Source organism: Mercenaria mercenaria, unplaced genomic scaffold (assembly GCF_021730395.1).
Source record: "Mercenaria mercenaria strain notata unplaced genomic scaffold, MADL_Memer_1 contig_2081, whole genome shotgun sequence".
In the NCBI taxonomy this organism is placed as follows: Eukaryota; Metazoa; Mollusca; class Bivalvia; order Venerida; family Veneridae; genus Mercenaria; species Mercenaria mercenaria.
This window is the reverse complement of record NW_026460116.1, coordinates 1-16,051: the sequence shown is the minus strand read 5'-3', so window position 1 is coordinate 16,051 and position 16,051 is coordinate 1.

Sequence of the window (16,051 nt, the reverse complement as noted above, 5' to 3'; positions counted from 1 at the left end):
AGCACACATGTACGCATATATGAATATGAATGAATGCAATAATGACCTACTTTTTGACCCCACATGACCCAGATAAAAATTCATGCGATATTTCATGCAGAAAAACATTCTGACCAAGTTTCATGCACATCAAATGAACAAGAATGTTAACATGCTTTTCCTTTGATTTGACCCCATATGACCCAGTTCCGAACTTGCCCTAAGAATCATCAAGATAAACATTCTGACCAAGTTTCATGACGATAGGATCATAAATGTGGCCTAAAGAGTGTTAACAAGCTTTCCTTTGATTTAACCGGGTGACCTAGTTTTTGACCCTATATGACCTAGTTTCGAACTTGGCCTAGAAATCATCAGATAAACATTCTGACCAAGTTTCATGTAGATAGGGTCATAAATGTGGCCTCTAGGTTGTTAACAAGTTTTTCCTTTGATTTGACCTGATGACCAAGTTTTTTACCCGACATGATCCAGTTTCGATCCAGACCTAGAGATCATCAAGATAATCATTCTTTGCAAATTTGTATCAAATCAAAGCATAAATGAAACCTCTATATGGCTGAAAGGGCCAAAATAGAAAATTATGTCCCATTCAGGGGCAGTAACTCTAGAACCCATGAAGGAATCCAGCCAGTTTTCGAAAGGACCCGAGATCTTATTGTGACTTAAGTTGTGTGTAAGTGTGGTTAAATTCAAATATAAAATGTTACTTCTATCGTGTTCACAAGGTAAAAATTAACAAATTTTGCCCCTTTCAGGGGTCAGCCAGAGGCCATAACTCCGGAACTTATGATTGGATCTGAAAATCCATCATGGAAACCAAGATTTATTGTTGTTGAAGATATTTTGCAAGTTTGTATCAAATCAAACCATAAATGAAGTCTCTATATGGCTGCAAAAGCCAAAATAGCAAATTTTGGCCCATTAAGGGGCCATAACTCTGGGATTCATGATGGGATCTGGCAAGTTTTCGAAAGGAACTGAGATATTATGCCAATACAAGTTGTACGTAAGTTTAATTCAAGATGACTGCAAAATGTGGTTCCTATCATATTGCACAAGCCAAAAATAGCAAATTTTGGCCATTTAAGAGGCCATAACTCTGGAACCCATGATGGAATCCGGCCAGTTTTCGAAAGGAACCTAGATATTATGCCAATACAAGCCGTGTGCAAGTTTGATTGCAAAATATGGTCTCTATCATGTTCACAAGCCAAAAATAGCAAATTTTGGCCCTTTAAGGAGGTAGGTTACCTTCATATTTGTATTTGCGCATGCCCAACTGGAAGCTAACGTGACGATTTACGACAGCTTTTACGACAAACCAAACGTGTTTGTATATCCATTCGTCAGAAAAGAAAACATGTACCTGTCTCCGATCTGATGCTTAATGGTTTAATATGCAGAAATAATTAATAAATTGCCACAGAGACGCTTCAAAACATTGTTGCTTTAAAATGACGTCATTGAAGTCATGACGTTACGTGTAAAATTAATAGCTTCTATTTTTAAAGTACGTAATTCTGTGCATTTTTCTTTCTTTGAAATATTTTTAAACAGCCATTATTTACTGAAATATTTTTTATGTATCTTTCGCTTTGAATAATCAATATTTTGCTTCTTGTATATAGTTAAATTGAAATGTTATGCGGAATGTAAGAAAATGGATGAAGGTAACCAATGTTATTGGGAATATAGCTGGGTGAAAGGTTACTTAATACGGCCATTTTAAAATAAAAATTTGGCAGTTTGATTTGTAATACCCATTTTTCAGTTTCCGTTGATAGTTTTACTTATATATTAAAACTAAGCTCTAAAATGTTCAAATTTCACTAGAAAATTGTGGTTTATTGAATTGAATTGATGTTACCATGGAAACGAAGCCCGTGACCTATATATCTAAATGTAAAATTCAAAAGCGTTAACACTGGTCTATTTAAGGAACACAGCTTCGGCATTTTATTTTCATTTCATAAATATCCATAATAATAATAGCAGCATGCAGAACGATTTTTCCATAAAAAATGTCAGACGAGGAGTACTGCTGTAAGTATTTTAAGCTGTGAAATTTGTTTCAGTAAATGCAAATAACACGAAAATATTACTTACATTAGAATTAAAATGTTTTAAAGCTACATTAACAAGAAAGATTATCTTATTTAATATTTTTTTACAAGAAATTATGATAAAAAGCAAGATATAAGCTATTTTAAACATCCCTGTTGCCATGCTTACTTTAAACTTTAAGAAAAATAGGGTACCATGTAAAGTGTTTGGTATTTTGCTAATAATATTACCCAAATATTCCATGTTGGTCATTGACAGAATGGCACCAAAGCCGTCAAAAAACCCGTTTTCATACATAGTCGTTTAAAAATGAGAGAAAATGCGTTACCATGGAAACACGAGCCCAGCGACATATATATTTTAAGCTTATATTAGAAAGCTAACGCGCATACTAGTTAAATTATTAATTATGCAGACTTCTACGGATAACAATGAAACCAATATGCACTGAAAACTGTTAAATATATGTATTTTCCTTCTTTCTATATAAAATACCTTTAGAGGGTCATGTTCTTCAAACCTGTATAAAAATTGTACTTGAAGGGCCAGAGATAAAAGAAATTGAAATTGTAGCAGTCAAAATATTAAATTACTCGAAATACAAAAAATTGCTGCGGTTAAACTAATTTGAATTTACCCTGGTAACAAGGTAACCTACCTCCTTAAGGACCCATAACTCTAGAACCATGATGGGACCTGGCCAGTTTTCGAAAGACCAAAGCTGACGCAGATCAAGTGATGACAATAACTTATCATTTTTTTTCAATAAATCAGATGGCCTAAAAAAAACTTTTGAACACTAAAACTGCACTGTCTCGGTACCGTATGGTCATAACCTAAATGGTTTTATCAGGGGATTATGAAGTGTTTCTTTCTTCAGACTTAAAATGAATTACCAGGAAATTTGTGCACAAAAGTCAAGAAATGTTGTATTGTCTGTTAGATAGTGTGCGTTATATTGGACTGATTTTCTAAGTCCAAAAGGGGCAATAATTCTTGCAAAAAGCAGGATGGGGTTATGTTTCTTGATGTACAGGGTCAGCTTATGATGGTGAACAAGTGTTGCAAGTTTCAAAGCAATAGCTTTGATAGTTTAGGAGAAATGTTGACCTAAACATAAAACTTAACCAAGAAATCTGATATTTTCTAAGTACAAAAGGGGCCATAAATCTTGCAAAAAGCAGGATGGAGTTATGTTTCTTGCTATACAGGGTCAGCTTATGATGGTGAACAAGAGTTCCAAGTTTCAAAGCAATAGCTTTGGTAGTTTAGGAGAAAAGCTGACCTAAACATAAAACTTAACCAGGCAACGCCGACGTCGACAACCGCTCAAGTGATGACAATAACTCATCATTTTTGTTCAAAAAATCAGATGAGCTAAAAAAGGAACATGCATGTAAAACTCGTGTTTTATGTAAACTCGGTCATACATGTTCTTTCTTATAACAGTTACAGGAATATAACAGTATTTGAATAGATGTCGAGGTATAATTATAAACCACATTTTACAGCTCCTCCTCCTACATCTAATGTTGTGTGCATTTAACAAAAAGGGTAACTGAGAACTTCTCACAACATATCAATGGAAAGCCGATGATTTGTTTGTTTATTTTGGGTTGAATGCCATTTTTCAATAGTATTTTAGTTATGTAATGGCAGGCAGTTAACCTGACCAAGGTTCCTGGATTCTGTACCAGTACAAACCTGCTCTCCGCAAGTAACTGCCAACTTCCCCACGTGAAACAGGTAAAGGATTTCAGATATGATGTCTTTTATCAAATCATCATGGAGAACATACGCCTCGCCCAGGGCTCAAACTCATGACCCAGCGATCCATAGATCTTCGCTTTCCCTATTGAGTTAAGTGGGCAGGCTGGAAAGCCAATGAGCATCATACAACGATACAATGAATAAACAACAGAAGCATCTGATATGCTGATATTTCAATAATATTTATTTAATATTTCATTTAATATAATAAAGATTAATTTTACATATTAATCTCATTTATTATGGCTAAATTGAACTGGTCAACTATTTATTATTAAGCTTGTCCTAATTTGTCGTCTGCTGTTCATAAACCTTGACGATGCATGCAAGTCACGTGACATATAGGTATAAATGTAAGCAACACCGTCTTCTGTCCTCTTTCAATACCGGTAAATCGAAGCCCACCCACCGCACCCAAAATCCTTTATTTTATTGTAACTGTATAAGGGAAATGAAGTTCAATTTTTCTGCCGTTGAGTTTTGTATATTTCAGTTTTGTTTCTTCACAATGTATGGCAAACCCGGCATCGCTTGGCACTGTCGTTGGTATACAAAAAGACGGATGAGTTTATTTTGCTGGACCTCACTGAGAACATAACCTACATGCCGAGCCGACCATAGTTGAGCAGTAAGACTCGTGGAATTAAGATAGCCGAATGTTCAAGTGAAAAAGGAATTGTAATATATTTAAATACTTAACAGTCGTTTTGTTCAGAGTTCGGAGGAACCGAGTCAACGAGACACTAATATACCATTCTTATTCTAGGAGAGTAGGTTTAACAGTTGCTGAACTGAAGCGGAAACATTTTATAATTTAAGTTTGTGACGTGTTTGATAACAGAGTGACTTTAATATTCATAAAGTTCCAATTATGAGGAGATGATGACTATAAACGAAGCATGAAAGAAGTTTAAATAGTGCTGGGATATTTACAAATAAATGTTACTTTGTATTTTAACGCGTACTATATACAATGTCGTTATTTCTTTTAACTATAAGAGTATATTGCTAATGATTCATGTTTCATTCAGATGTCTATATATTTAACAACGTGCGATTAACATAGATATACATTATATAAAATATTTTCTGTCATGACGGCGGAAAATTCTTACGCATAGGGGCGGCCAGGATTTCACATAATAGATACATTTGTTTTACCCCCTATAAATCTAATTTGCCTAGAGTGTCGTCTGTAGGTGGATAACAGTTTATAGGGTTCAAAAAATTATTTTCTGGGTTCTAAAATTATCTTTGGGTTAAATGAGCTGTAAAGTACTTGCTAGATTAGCTTTGACTAAAGCGGTCTTTAATAGCTCCTATTTTGTTAGGTCATTCTGTAGCAAAGCAGTATAGTTTCATGTTGCACTGGTGATTCGATTAATAGGTTGGCCCTACTGCGGTGTACCTTGCGGTTATATCAATCGCCGAGCGGCGGCGAAAGTAGCATTAGTAATGCTTTGCGGTTCTATCTAGCGCCATGTCAATGAGTAGCAAAGCAGTATAGCAGCATGATTGCACTGGTTGTTGGATAAACAGGGTTATATCAGCGAGAGTAGCATTAGTAATGCTTTGTATCTGGCGGTGCCTATGCGGTGCAGATTTATTACAGATCTATATGACGCCGAGCGGCGTTATTGGTGCAACAGGGGTGGGGGCTTCCCAGGGTTTCTTGTAAAGTCCGCTCTTGGTCGCTCCTATGCGTATGTCTTTCCATAGCTATAATCTATGGATCGAACAAACTTCATTAGTGTCGTCTGATGAGGTTTATTTCACGTCCGTCATGACCATATCCGCCATTCATATTTTCAATTATATTCTTGGAAATACTTTTAAAAAGTAAACTTGATGGAATTATTTATATGTGGCAATGCAATAATCGTCAATACAAATATGAACTATCACATGTCGTTGTGTTATTGGTATTTATCAATTGAGTCCTAGAATAATAGAGTACAGCCGGATGGACAATAAAATAAGTCCATCAAATATACACAAATAAAATTGCATTAATTACAAGAGTGTATGTAAATAATATCATCTTTAAAAAAAAGTCGAGCAAAAAGGGAATGATGATTGCATAAGCTGCACAAAGTTTGCCGATACTTCAGCATAAGAATTGATTATTTTGTTGTTTAATATTTGAGCCGTGCCATGAGAAAATCAACATAGTGGCTTTGCGACCAGCATGGATCCAGACCAGCCTGCGCATCCGCACAGTCTGGTCAGGATCAATGCTGTTCGCTTTCAAAGCCTATTGCAATTAGAGAAACTGTTAGCGAACAGCATGGATCCTGACCAGACTGCGCGGATGCGCAGGCTGGTCTGGATCCATGCTGGTCGCAAAGCTACTATGTTGGTTTTATCATGGCACGGCTCATTTTATTTTTTGTCAAGGAAAAAGGAATGATAATGGTATAAGTTGGTTGTCATAGTAATTGACTATTTTGTAGTTTATTTTTTATTTTTTGTCATACAGTCACTTCCCAAAATAAATAATTGAGAAAAACAGCCGGTACCACTCTGATCATTAGTTTAAGTAAAGCTAGGAAACTGTCTGGAATAACATTCAAAACATATCTTGGCATATAAAATAATTTATATTGTACAAGAACATGATGTAACATTAAACTAACTAATGAACATAATAACCTCATGTATTGCCACATGCAAAAAGAAACAGTATCAATTTTGCATGACCACAGATTACCAATTCCTGTTTCATGAAGCTTAAAGCTGAAAATTTAAAAGACTAAATGAAAATGAACTTGCTCAGTATGGAAAACTTATAAATGAAGCTGATTCAATAAGAGTTTATGCAAGTAAAGTGTGTGAATAATATGGTTTTCATCATTATATTTACTGATTTAACCCTTACCCTGCTAAATTTCTATAATGAATTTGTCCATCTTCCAATCTGGACAGTAGCATTTACTGTTAAAAGGGGTGCTTACCAAAAAGATACTGGCTGAATAGTGAACAGTGCAGATCATGATCAGACTGCATGGATGTTCATGCTGATCATGATCTACACTGGTTGCAAAGGCAGAATCAATCGTGGGGTATATAAAAAAATGTGTTTGTTTTGTTTTGTTTTGGTTTTAACGCCGTTTTTCAACAGTATTTCAGTCATGTAACGGCGGGCAGTTAACCTAACTAGTGTTCCTGGATTCTGTACCAGTACAAACCTGTTCTCCGCAAGTAACTGCCAACTTCCCCACATGAATTATCAGAGGTGGAGGACTAATGATTTCAGACACAATGTCGTTTATCAAATAGTCACGGAGAACATACGCCCCGCCCGAGGATCGAACTCGCGACCCCGCGATCCGTAGACCAACGCTTTTACCTACTGAGCTAAGCGGGCGGGCTAAAAAAAAAAAAAAAATGTGTATACGAATTATACAAGGCTATTTCATTTGTACCAACAATAAAAAACAACAGAAATAAAACAAATCTTACAGGACAAAAATAACACATACTTGAAGCCGCAAAAATACAGTATGATATTTTACATATTGTACAAATAATATTGATAATTTTTGTCACAAAACTCAAACAACAGTTAACTTTTAGCCTGCTAAATTTCTAAAATGGACTGGTCCATCATTCAATTTGGCCAATACCGTTTATTATTCGAAGGGGTGTTCACTGAAAATTGACTGACTGAGTAGCGAACAGTGCAGACTATGATCAGTCTGCACACTGATCTTGGTCTGCACTGGTCACAAAAGCAGAAATACTTACTACCCACAGGCTAAAGGTCAATCGTACCAACTTTGCTACATAAACTAAATTGAAAATAAGGAGTAAATAAAAACAAGCTAAATACTTCTGACGAAATCCAAAACAATTATAATTTGAACATAAATTTATATAACATAACACATATTATAACTTACAAATGTTCTAAGTAGTTAAAATGAAATTGATACAGGCAATGGTTTCCCTCAATCAAAGAAGATAACCATCTTAACAAATTTATTTCTAAGGTCAATGTGATCAACTGGACAGTTATTTACATAATCATTGTCACTTCCTTTTGTTGGTCAGTTTCAGTAAAACAGAGTGAAAACTATTACAATACCATACTAAACCACTGTCTTTGTCATATTAGAACATAACCTATGCCTTATTAGGACACTGCCTTCACCATATCACAACTTTGCTATTACAATTACCTGTGGATAAGTTCTGTTTAAACCCGTTGCAACATACAAATTTAATCAAAATGTGGCATCTACAATAGGTAAAATGTAAATGAAAACAAAATTGTAAAGATAAGGAATGTAACCCACTTTTGTAAGCTATTATGTTGTCAAAGGCTAGACCAGAGTGTCCTGTTAAAGTTGCATTGGGTCGAAGTTAGAAGCAAATAAATTACCAATCAAAATTGCCAGTAGAAAGTTCTACTGAAAAACTGTGAATGAAAAAGTGGTATACTGTATGATAAAATTAAACAAAATTCAACTCTTGTTTTTTTTTTTCAATTTAAAGGTTAACAATAAATATATTTTCTAGACTGATATTATAATTTGGCTGAACCCTGTGTGTGTTTTTTTTAATGTAAACAAACAAATCTCTAAGGAAACTGTAAATATCAGAAAACAAAATTGAGCCGTGCCATGAGAAAACCAACACAGTGGCTTTGCGACCAGCATGGATCCAGACCAGCCTGCGCATCCGCGCAGTCTGGTCAGGATCAATGCTGTTCGCTTTTAAAGTCTATTGCAATTAGAGCAACCATTAGCGAACAGCATGGATCCTGACCAGACTGCGCAGGCTGGTCTGGATCCATGCTAATTGCAAAGCCACTATGTTGGTTTTCGCATGGCACGGCTCATTTAATAAAAGTTTATGTATTATCCTTGCAGGAACGACAATTAACCAATTATGAAAAATATATACTACCAAATAACACCTTCCCCCTCCCCCATTTATCATACTGACCCCACATATTTCTATGGAGGGTAACTAACAAACCCAATAGTTCATAATACAAACTAAAACAATTAAAAAAATATCATGGGACTATATTTTGTGAGAATTTAACATACTTATAAAGTGAAAGAATGGCAGATCAATAACAACAAAAACAATATGTTTCTAAAAGACATATTTTAGATCAAACAGAGTATCAATATTTTATTACAAAGTCTATGATAATGCCAGTAGACAAGGGGAAAAATCAGACTGATATTCCTTTGGATACAATAGTTTCATTCCATGGCAAATGACTTCCCTTTTGCCCTTTTATTTTTAAGATTCAGCATCCTAATTATGATCGTTTCACCTACAGAAAAATCAGACATCATGCTGCCACTGACAAACCTAGAACTTATTCAACATTCTCTCCTTTACAACAGGTAACAAGTTCTTCAACATCCATGTTTATCTGTCATGTTTATGTACAAAATGTTGTGTCTACATAAGATTAAACATCAATTCTATTTGTGTATGTATGCAATACAGATGAACACTCCTTAACCATAATTTAAATTTAATTAACAGGTACAATTAATAATGTTCACGTTCTGCTAGGCAAAATAAGACCAGATGTGCATCTCTTATCATTTGTTAAAAATGTTTCATCTTAGTATTTTGCGTAGTAATGTAAATATCCTCTCTTGCATAAACATTCAATTTAGATTTTCATCCATGTCAAAAGTGTTGTGTGGAAAAGAAAAATGACCTGACCTCTTTGACCTATTAATGTACCCATTATCTCCAAGGTAAGGGTCAAGGTCATACATGTGATAAAACATATGAGCCGTGCCATGAGAAAATCAACATAGTGGGTTTGCGACCAGCATGGATCCAGATCAGCCTGCGCATCCGCGCAGTCTGGTCAGGCTCCATGCTGTTCGCTTTTAAAGCCTATTGGAATTGAAGAAACTGTTAGCGAACAGCATGGATCCTGACCAGACTGCGCGGATGCGCAGGCTGGTCTGGATCCATGCTGGTCGCACACCCACTATGTTGGTTTTCTCATGGCACGGCTCATATTTGTCATGGTCAATTTTCGTGCCACTTTATTTGAATAACTAAAGGCTTTTAAACCAAGCAAAATTATGCAATACTTTTAATCTAAATGTGTGACCTTGACATTGATATAGTGTATATCTGTGCGAAGTTATTTAAACTTCTGTGCAGTACAGATACAGTCATTTCAAGAACAATTTTTTTAAAAACATTGACATCTATGTGTGACCTTGACATTTATGTCAGAGCTCTGGTTTTGATTATCTGTGCATCCATCCATGCAAAAAAGTCCAGACATGAAAAACAAATATATAATAAACCAGAGCTGTCCCTGACATGGACTCATACTCTCACAAAAGGCTTGTTTAAAACAGATTTTTAACTTCCATTCTAGAAGTGGAGTCAATATAACAAGAGGCCCTATATTGCTCATTAGAGTTTCACAGCTCAAACTGGTAAAACTTGAAACCTCTACTGGCCTGTGGATTCAGAGGAGAAAGTTTTCCATACAGCCATATTGGGAAACCAGCCTCTTTAAGGTATGATTATTTTACTAATTAAGATTTCTTGTAATAATTTTACAGAGGTCACTTAATGAACATTTTTGAAAAATTATTTAAATATGAGACCAATGGTTTCGAAGGAGATGGTGTATGAAGATTTTTCTATTTTTAACCTTGGAGGTCATGTTTATTGACAACTCAGGGAAACAGGAATGTTCTAGATGGTCATTTAAGCAACATCTCCATGAAATTATTTCAGAATCTGATAAACAGCTTAGGAGATGTTGTTTGGAGATTTTTTTTATATTTAACTCTGATGGCAATATCTTTGAGGAATAATTGGAACAATCTTTGTGTTACAAAAGACTCATTTGGTTATTATAAAGTTATTTCAAAACTGCGCAGACAGTTTCTAAAAAGTTTCAGCTTATATACAGATAGGAGGGGAAAATGACCATGACGACAATATCTTTTAACGAATCAGAATAATTTTTGTTGGTAGAGTCACTCAAGGACTATTTAACAAAACAGAAAAAATCCTGGTCATTTTATGTTCAAAGGTCAAAATCAATGAATTTATATTCCCACTAAGTACAAATTTTCACTAAAATGCTGAAATTTTGTGTCCATAAAAATAAATGATATCACAGTATAGGAAAACTTAGAATGTTTTATAATTTCATAAAACTCCACTATAGATATGTAGAAAAAATTTACAATGTTCCCAAGTAACACAGTTTTTTTTTGACAAGTCAGAAAAATTTGAACATTCTTCAAGAAACATTTGTGTGAAATTATTTTGAAATAAAGCCAGTAGTTTCCTGCAAGCAGATGTTAAAAGTTTCCATTATATACATACATCGAAAAGTGATCATGCCCACTAGCAGCCATATTTTAATTCTAAAAATAATTATAGTTACAGTTATGTTTCTTGTGCTAAACACTTCCTTATAATCACTGCCACATTATCATTGTGTCAAGTTAACCCTTACCTTGCTAAATTTCTATAATGAACTTGTCCATCTTCCAATTTGTACAGTACCATTAACTGTTAAAAGGGGTGCTTAACAAAACAATACTGGCTGAATAGCGAACAGTGCAGATCATTATCAGACTGCACTGATGTGCAGGCTGATCATGATCTACACTGGTCACAAAGACAGAATAAATCGTGTCCAGCAGGGTAAGGATTAATGAAATTGTCTTCAAAGCATTTAAAGTTATTGTCTTTACACAAAAGCTAAGTATGAGGGGATTTCATGAAAAAATATAAAACCATTAAATTTTAGGAAATAAAAAATAATACTTTTATACAAGTTTATAATCTACTTGCAAATTTCTTTATCTATTAATAGTAGTTTCGGACTAATACAGTTACCAACATTACTGGTAAACTTCTATAACTATATTACACTGTCTAAATATCATATGTATATCAAAACTACTTGAACTAGTTGGTAAATATCCAAATCAATCACACAGACATCTGCCTATTCAGTTTATCTTTCTCTTTTTCTAAATCTTGCATTGGAATTTCAACACCAAGATCTTGGTCTTTCATTGCATCTTGTCGTAACAAATGTCCCGAATGCTGCGAGGACTGGGACCGTGAAGGTCCAGATTTATTTCTAGCCTGATCATCTCCAGTAGTTGCTTCTTTGTTCTTACCCTCACTTTCCTTTTTTGACACTGCTTTATTAATCAAATCAATTTCATCCTGTTTCTGAAATGTCACATGTTTATGCTCATCCTTACTAGTTGCATTTGCTGTTGTTTTATTGTTGTTAAGTAAAGGCTTTTCTTCTTGTTGTTCATCTTCAACTTCAAAAACTGTATCATCCAAACCAAACACAGGTGGTGACGTTACCCTGTCGGAACTGGCTGAATCGACTGGCGAATAATCCACAGTACGAGCACGTCCAGCTCTAAGGTTTAATTTCAGGTCAGAAGAACGTCTAGTTGCTAAATCCGTTTTGTCCTCCTGCCAGGATGCAGCTCGTTCTAATTTTGGTGTAAATGTACTGAGGCGTTGATTTTTCCTGTACTTGTTTCTAAGATGACTTGCCATGTTACGACGGTCATCATTGACAAAGTTTTTGTCATGGAAATGTAGGCCAGTTCTCTGTAAAAAAAAAATTAAAAAAGAAATTGAATTTGATGTTTTTCTTATATTAAATAATATTTTTCTCTAGAAAACTCTATCATATCTATATCCTACAGTATTTTCAACTAACTTTCTAGTACTACAACAAACAATATTTATATGAACCTTGCAACGATCCAAGTGATAAAGATAATGTAGTGATACAAGTGCAATAAGCAAAACTGTTTTCTGCCTTTCTATAAAAGTACAAGGACAAAGAATTCCTTAGTAATGCTTCATCTGTAAAACAGACACCATTATATCAGGAAATTTATTTTCAAATTCAAACTTAGCAATTCCATAATGATAACTTCTGTCCATTTACAACAGATGTTAAAAATTCTCAAAGAAAAACTACTTTCTGCCAGGGTAGAGCAGCCGATTTAAGTTGTGAAATTACAATATGGCTTAAAACTTTCAGACTTTTAAGTTAAACAAATATAAGTCATAAATATTTGCTATGGCAATCGGGTTTAAACATCTTGATTTACTGTAAAAGCAGAAATTTTTGCGACGGTTAAATTTTCGAGGCCCTACATCTCGGGAAAATTAATCCTCACATAAATATTCACCATCAGTATAATTCAAATTCAAGTATGATACCATTTTTATAATTTCGAGAATATTAAATCTTGCGAACATACCCAAAATTTATCGCGAAATTTTGATCCAGCGAAAATATGTGCTTTTACAGTAGTTTAACTGTATTACCTGAATAAAATATTGCAAATACGATAAAAAGTTATGGATGTATTGTAGGTATAGAGCAATAAAATATCTAAATACTGTAAAATCATTAAATTTCGTGGGCATGAAATTTCATGGTTTTGGTAAAATGGCAATTTTGTGGGGATATGGATTCGTGGATTTCAACTTTTGAACATTATATAAAAATGAATGGGAATTTTACTTGTTCGTTGGGATTAAATTTCATGGATTGACTCAACCACAAAATCCACAAAAATTAGTCCCCCAAGAACATACATGTGATAAGTTCAGAATCCCAAAACTGGAGGTTTGCCATTTTTCAGCTGGAGTTGGGGTCTCAAAACTGGAGGTTTTTTATCGACATAAATTAAGCGCGCGGACACATAACTTAGAGACAAAATCCAACATTTTTGGCCACAAAATAATGTATATAAGTCTACACCAGAAGAAACAATCCTCATAACTCTTGATTCGAATTTTGACAGAGTTATGCCACTTTTTAACTTCATTTTTTTTTTGTTAAAGTTTTATATTATGTCTAACATCTCTGTTACATTCAAAGCTATTGACTATTATGCCCCTTTTACTGGCAAAGCTTTAATTGCCCCTTTTACTGGCAAAGCGTTAATTCAGAGTCAATCACTGAAAAAAGTCGAGCATGCTATCTTATAATTACAGAAGCTCCCTCTTGTTCTAACTTTAAACTTTCTTAACAGATTAAATTTGTAGAAACAAAGTCTCAATTTAGGTCTGAAATGGTGGTGAACATGCATTAACATTATTCTACTCGAGGACTTTAAAAAAAAACGAAGTTCTAAATTGGTCTGAACACAACTCATAAATTATGTAAATTCCTTACCCCACCCACTTTCGTATAAAAATACTGATGATTTTGACATGAAAAATAGAAAACAGAAATGCATCAACATGTATTTACCCTTACCAAAATAATGTAGATTGATGTTATCAAATAAATGAGTGTGTTTTTCATCCAATTTTCAATGAAATATGTCCGATTTAGTAGCAAATTAATTTGGTAAACATTGGAAGAAAATGGCGTAACTCCATAAGGGGAAATAACACTCCTGTTCTAAAAATAGTAATGGGTTGGTTTTTCCAACAATTATTTATGTGATTTTATTACCGAGCAAAATTTTTCTTTGAATAATCAAAATTCATTTCAGTTGGGAATTATTTCTTATGACTGGGAGTTTTTTGCTTCAAATTGGTAAAAAATGGAGCTTAATTGGCATTGAGAATGGGCAGATATTCGGCCCCGTGAGACAGGTTGGAAAATGCCCTGCTTGTCTAATCCCTTATCAAAACAAACAGTTAATAATTCACCTGTGAAAAACAACTCTTTCCTCCAGCTACATGTGTGTCAAACATGTATAATACACAACAGTCGGTGACACTTTGATTTACTGTGCAAACATGTTTGGCACTCCTCGGTAATTATCAACCCAGTCATAATACTGATTTTTTTTTTGAAAAGCGGGAGAAATATGGTTTTGGTCGGGAGACGGGAGGCATGGTGAAAAAATCGGGATTTTGACCCTCCCGCGCGGGAGATCACATGTATGCCCAAGAATATTAATGATTTCACAGTATACTGTTAGTATAGACTACATGATAAAACTCTGTATATGAAAAAAGCTATTTTAACTAATTAGCAAGCTGTGTACTATTATGCTAGTTTCTACAGTTAGGTAATGTACTTTTACCTTTTCCTCCAGTTACTGAGGTTACTCTATGAAAAACAGGCTAATCTGACCATTTCAAATGTGACTTGCGTGATATCCTGATTGTTTTTTACTATGGCACCTTCACCTCATATTTCTGTGGTCATCTTGTCACTATCTTTTCTTTTAAGCAGTTTTAAACCATAATTTGTAAGATTAGCATGTTTATCATAGATTTTATGCTGTCGTATTATTATAGGTTATTAGCTTTGTATCGTGAAATATGCACGAGTTCTTCAGCGGAAATATTGCGCAACTTTAGGAGCGCAATATTCTTTCGCTGAAGAACGAGTGCATATTTCCCGATGCAAAGATAATAACCTTTTTATTACATACTCATCTACACGTATAAATATTATGTAAATATCATAAATATGTTCAATAGCCTAAATAGGATTGACAATACTGAACTAAATAGAAAAAATAGTGCAACAACACACACTGAATTACGTCACGCACCCGATATGAAATTCAGGCGTCAGTGTATGGAAAAATATTGACGTTTCCGGTACCAGTGTAACTTAACGGGGAATAGAAACGAGTATGTAATAATCATTTTTATTTGTAGCCATTTTACATTTTGTTAACATACACTTGTTATACTGTCGCTTAAAAAAGCTCTTTATGATTCATGTCATTTATACATGTCTTGCTGACTCAAAATAAATCTTATTTTATTTTAAGCATTTATCATTTTTAGTAGGTAACTAAGATTAAATATTTATAAATCATATACAAACTAGCCCTCAGATTAATTACTTTATCAACATTTAAAATTCTGTGTATGTTAATAGACCTGCAGTGATTGAAAAATTATCTTTACATATTTAAACAATTAACTGATTAAAAAGAATTCATGTAGCAAACAAGAGGGCCATAATGGCGCTAAATCGCTCGTCTCAGTTTGAATAAAAAGACATTCAAAGAACATTTCAATCAAATTATTATGAATTTTGGCAAGCTTCCACTATATACATATACGAAACAAGAGGACCCTGATGGTCCTGAATCGCTCACCTGTTCCCACATGACCCAGTTTTGAGTACGACGTCGTTTTTTCTATTATTTGACATAGTGACCTAGTTTTTGAGCTCATGTGACCCAGTTTTGAACTTGACCTAGATATTATCAAGATA